We start from the raw sequence: 6401 nt of genomic DNA on the forward strand, positions 1-6401 counted from the left end.
CCAAATGGAAGCAATGAATGGGCCTACCTGTAACTATTTAGTCTGTGATAACCATGGGGGCAAGAACACGGGAACAGAGAAGGCCTAGTGAAATCTTCAGGGTGTTAGAATCTGTCCTGTACAGAGTGTACTATGATTAGTAGCAAACAATAGAAGTATTTTAAACTTAGCAATCACATGTTTACAAGTTGATTTGTTAAGTTACTTTGTTAGCCCTGACATGTGAACGTGAGTTTGTCCTACCCTGCTTGAAAAGATATAATTTCATTATAATATTTTACCTACACAAAATTAACCTAAAGAAAGTTGAACCTTTTTTTTAATTTGATGGCTTTCCCTATATTGTGAGCCTGAAATATAAAAGTTTACTATAGAGTTCATAAAGAAAATGAAGCGGCCAGGCGAGGTGGCTCACACCTGTAATCCTAACAATTTGGGAGGCCAAGGCAGGAGGATTGCTTGAGTCCAGGAGCTTGAGACCAGCCTGGGCAACAAAGCAAGACCCTGTCTCTACAAAAAAAAAATCTTTTTAAAAGTACCTGGGTGTGGTAGGGCATGCCTTTAGTCCTAGCTACCCAGAAGGCTGAGGTGGGAGGATCACCTGAGCCCAGGAGGTGGAGGCTGCAGTGAGCCATGATCACGCGACTGCATCCCAGCCTGGGTGACAGAGCAAGACCCTGTCTCTCTCTCTCTGTCTCTCTCTATCTATCTATCTATATATATATGCGGACCTATCATACCTATTTATTTACTTATTTATTTTGAGATGGAGTCTCACTCTGTCACTCAGGCTGGAGTGCAGTGGCACAATCTCAGTTCACTGCAACCTCCGCCTCCTGGGTTCAAGCAATTATTCTGCCTTAGTCCGCCAAGTAGCTGCGATTACAGGCGCGTGCGACCATGCCCAGCTAATTTTTGTATTTTTAGTAGAGACGGGGTTTCACCGTGTTAGCCAGGCTGGTCTCAAACTCCTGCCCTCAAGTGATCTGCCCACCTCGCCCTCCCAAAGTGCTGGGATTACAGGCGTGAGCCACTGACCTGGCCCCTAATTATTTCTAATACATGTCCTACCCCCATTTTTGCTTGTGATGCCATTGTGGGTCACAGGATGAGGAAGCAAGCAGCCGTCTAGGAGAATGCAAAAGATGGTTTGGGCGTAAGATACTGTAATAGGAAAAAACAAAAAAACAAAAAAACCTGTTTTCCTACTCTCTACTCTTACTCAGCACAGAACACATCTGTGACAAGATGTGTTGGGGTTTTCCCCACACACCAAGCTATTCTCCAGCAAACACCAGATAGATGCCCTATAATTCAGTTCAGTTCAATTCTAACACTACCTGGAGATAGCATCAGATGCCACAAGGTAAGGGCTCAGTCCCACAAGACTGCCCCCACCCCACTTCAGACGCCAATTGCAAGTCCCAGGTTGTGACCTTTACTTCTGACCAACCAGCTGTAAACTGGGGGTTCCCATTCAATTAATTTGCTAGGACAGCTTACAGAACTCAGGGAAGCATTACTTAACATTTACCAGGATATTTCAAAGGATACAAATGAACAGCCAGATGGAAGAGTGTCAGGGCAAGGTGTCGGGGAAGGGCATGGAAGCCCCATGCCTTCAACTGGTGCTATCCTCCAGTACCTCCACATGTTCAGCAACCCAGAAGCTTATCAAATCTTTCAGTTTTTGTAGAGCTTGATCTCTAGCCCACCCCTCTGCACCTGCCAGGGGTGGGGCTGAAAATTCCAACCCTCTAATCACTTGGTCTTTCAGGTGACCAGCCTCATCCTGAGATTATCTAGGAGCTCTATCCAAAGTCATCTTTTAGCCTAAACTCAGGTATGATCAAAAGGGGCTCATGAGGCCAGGCACAGTGGCTCAAGCCTGTAATCTCAGCACTTTGGGAGGCCAAGGCTGGCAGATCACCTGAGGTCAGGAGTTCGAGACCAGCCTGGACAACATGATGAAACCCTGTCTCCACTAGAAATACAAAAATTAGCCCAGCATGCTGGCGCACGCCTGTAGTCCCATAGTTGGGAGGCTGAGGCAGGAGAATCGCATGAGTCCAGGAAGCGGAGGTTGCAGTGAGCCAAGATCGCACCACTGCACTCCAGCCTGGGTGACAGAGGGAGACTGTCTCAAAAAAGGGGTGCGGGGAGGGGGCGGGGCTCATGAATAACAAAAGTCATTCCTATCACTAGGAAATCCTAAGGGTTTTGGGTACTCTGTCAGGAACCAGGGACAAAGACCAAATATATTTATCATACTACAGATACCTTGTCAGTTTTATTCTGAATTTGGGGCCTGATCCTGAAAAAGAGCAACATTCTAAAGAGATGTCTGGTCAGAATACAGATACCTGAAAACTCCAAGTAGCCACAGCCTTATCTATATTAATAACCAAAGTGACGATGCTTTCTGAAAACCACAAGAGAAGGTAACATAACCTTAAGGATTTTAGCTCCTCTAGAAGTTAGGAACCCTTACTATTGTTTTGTTTGCTGATTTTTGTATAGTTTTCTATAGCAGAAGCATTCAAATGCAGCATGTAAACATGAAAACTAGCAGATATATATATATTTTTTTATTTTTATTTTTTATTTTTTAAGGTTTTAGATTTTTCTTTTTCCCTAGACTTCTCAGCAGAATGCAGACCTTTTAAAGAGTACACGTTTAAGTTAGGGGAGGTAAAACCTCTTTGCTTTCTATGTGGAAAGTGAATTCTGTTGGGGGTGGGTGGTGTGCCCCTGTAGTCCAAGCTACTTAGAAGGCTGAGGTGGGAGGATGGCTTGAGCCAAGGAGTTTGAGACCAGCATGGGCAACACAGCGAGGCCCTGCCTCCAAAGGAAAAAAAAAAAAAAGACAGTAATTGATTGCCTGATTGACGGAGTCCCACTCTGTCACCGAGGCTGGAGTGCAGTGGCGTAGTCATAACTCACTGCAGCCTCGACATCCTGGACTCAAGCGATTTTCCTGACTCAGCCTACCAAGTAACTGGGACTATAGGCGTGCACCACCATGCTCCACTAATTTAAAAAAAAATTGTTTTGTAAAGACAGGGTCTCTCTATGTTGCCCAGGCTGGTCTGGAACTCCTGACCTCAAGCAATCTTCTGTCCTCAGCCTCCCAAAGTCCAAAAAGGATTACAAGCGCGAGCCACTGCACCTGACCAGGAATTTTAAAAATTGATACATAATAGAGGTACATATTTTCAGGATACATGTCATAATTTTTTTTTTCTTTTTGAGATAGGATCTCACTCTGTTGCCCAGGCTGGAGTACAGTGGCAGGATCATAGCTCACTGCAGCCTCAGCCTCTTGAGTTCAAGTGATCTTTATGCCTGAGCCACCCAAGCAGCTAGGACCACAGGTGCCCACCACCACGCCTGGCTAATTTGTTATTTTCTGCAGAGATGATGTCTTGCTATGTTTCCCAGGCTGGTCTCAAACTCCTGGGCTCAAGCAATCCTCCCACCTCAGCCTTCCAAAGTGCTGGGATTACAGGTGTGAGCCACTGTGCCTGGCCTTCATGTGATAATTTAATATATTCATATAATTTGTTTTCTTTGGAGTGTTTTTTTTTTTGTTTTTTGTTTTTTGTTTGTTTGTTTTGTTTTGATTGATGGAGTTTTCGCTCTTGTTGCCCAGGCTGGAGTGCAATGGCGCAATCTCGGCTCTCTGCAACCTCTGCCTCCCAGGTTCAAGCGATTCTCGTGCCTCAGCTTCCCGAGTAGCTGGGATTACAGGTGCCCGCCACCACGCCCAGCTAATTTTTTGTATTTTGAGACGGGGTTTCACCATGTTCGCCAAGCTGGTCTCGAACTCCTGACCTCAGGTGATCCACCCGCCTCAGCCTCCCAAAGTGCTGGGATTACAGGCGTGAGCCACGGTGCCCAGCCCATTCATATAATTTGTAAAGATCAAATCAGTGTAATTGGTATATCCACCACCTTAGAAAGTAAATTCTTTATTGTCTTACATTGAGAAAAAACTGTGTATTCAATGCAGTCTCAATATTTTTATTGATGAGCTACTAGTTTTCTTTATTGTACATATGTTTCTCTTTTTCTAAATGAATTTAATATACCTCAATATATACATATTTAAATATACGAATTTCAACATACATATACTAAATAATGATAGGGTGCATTATTTAAGCTTTAAACCTTAGTTTTAAAATACAGTTACTCTTAAAAAGCTTATTATAAGACACTGTTAATTTTTACATCATAGCTGGGCGCGGTGGCTGAGGCAGGTGGATCACGAGGTCAGGAGATGGAGACCATCCTGGCTAACACGGTGAAACCCCGTCTCTACTAAAAATACAAAAAACGATTAGCCGGGCGTGGTGGCTGGCGCCTGTAGTCCCAGCTACTCAGGAGGCTGAGGCAGGAGAATGGCGTGAACCCGGGAGGCGGAGCTTGCAGTGAGCCGAGATCGCGCCACTGCACTCCAGACTGGGCGACTGAGCAAGACTCCATCTCAAAAAAAAATTTTTTTTTACATCATAATTTAAATGTTATAACTACTGCCCAGAGCTTGGTTTCTAATAATACCATTTTCCAATATAAGAAACCAGAGCTCCTGGTGCAGCATCTGCTCTGGCCCCTGGTCCCCTCACTCCCCACCCACCCAGGCCCCTTCCTCCGGAGCTCACCTGGGGCCTCCATCCCAGAAGCTCAGGGCTTATTTTTCTGATTAAAGAAAATAAAAAGTGCCGTGCCACCATTTTTTATAATAGCATCAGCGTTTATAATTTAAACAAAAACAACAACAACAACAACAACAAAAACAGAAAAAAAAAAAAACAGAGCTCTTTGTAAAAATGGCTGACTCCAAGGCTAAGGCAGGAAAAGTAAAAGATGAGACTGGAATATCTTGTGGTGCCAGAAATTAAGTAAGTGCTCAAAGAGTGATGAGGACATATTGAAAGGACACAGGAGCCAACATGGAGGGACGCCCAGTAGCCAAATCTTGGACAACCTGGGCAACAAAGTATTAAGTACTACTAATGGATCATTCCCTATAGGATAAAATCAGAATCCCTGAGTTCATGATGATGTAAATAATTTCATTTAAAAAAATGAGGCCTGTTGGCCGGGCGCGGTGGCTCACGCATGTAATCCCAGCACTTTGGGAGGCCGAGGCAGGTGGATCACGAGGTAAGGAGATCGAGACCATCCTGGCTAACATGGTGAAACCCTGTCTCTACTAAAACTAAAAAAAAAAAAAAAAAAAAAAGGCCTGTAATACCAGCACTTTGGGAGGCCGAGGTGGGGCAGATCACGAGGTCAGGAGTTCGAGACCAGCCTGGCCAACATGGTGAGACCCTATCTCTGCTAAAAATATAAAAATTAGCCAGGCATGGTGGTGCGTGCCTGTAATCGCAGCTACTCGGGAGGCTGAGGCAGAAGAATTGCTTGAACCCAGGAGGCAGAGATTGCAGTGAGCCGAGATTGCACCACTGCACTCGAGCCTGGACAACAAGAACGAGACTCCATCTGAAAAATGAATAAATAAATAAATACACGGGGAGAAGGGAATTTGCTTCATTGCAGTAACATTCCATCTAATAAATGAAGAAAGAATGATGATAATGGAAAAATCAACATTCAACACTTTGGTAATAGTTATTTCAGGCAAGAATCATCAATGGAAATGTTAAGTATGTGAGTTGATGGATTTGTTAGACTGGTTTAATCATTCCACAACATATACCAAAACATCACATTGCACCCCATAAATATATATACAATTATTTGTCAAAATAAAATTGAAAAAAATGAATTTTCATGGAAAATAACAGTGAGCATAGATATAAAGATTAGGGGATAACTTCTGGCTTCAAATATTAAAAATACAAGTGCAAAAGACTTATGGGAAAATAAAAAATAAAAGTAAAAATAAAATATTTAAAATACTTTCTAGTAAACTACCTGGTACACAGTAGAGTTCTAAATGCAGAAAGGATTCTACATGTAATTGGGATTACAGGTGTGTGATCCCAAAGGATTCTAAATGTAATGATTAAGGGTGCGTTCCAAAAAAACAAAACAACAAAAACAAAAAAGGTCCATTCCATTGTTTCTCAATTTCTCCTCTCAAATGCATGACCACAGCTTCAGAATTCAACTTTCTTATAATTCACTTCTTCTTTTTTTTTTAGACAGAGTCTCACTCTGTTGCCCAGGCTGGAGTGCAGTGGTGCAGTGGCGCAAGATCAGCTCACTGCAACCTCTGCCTCCCGGGTTCAAGCGATTCTCCTGCCTCAGCCTCCCGAGTAGCTGGGATTACAGACATGTGCCACAATGCCTGGCTAATTTTTTGTATTTTTAGTAGAGACGGGGCCTTATCATGTTGGCCAGGCTGATCTCAAACTCCTGACCTCAGATGA

The sequence above is a fragment of the Pan troglodytes genome, chromosome X (assembly GCF_028858775.2).
Source record: "Pan troglodytes isolate AG18354 chromosome X, NHGRI_mPanTro3-v2.0_pri, whole genome shotgun sequence".
Classification (NCBI taxonomy): domain Eukaryota; kingdom Metazoa; phylum Chordata; class Mammalia; order Primates; family Hominidae; genus Pan; species Pan troglodytes.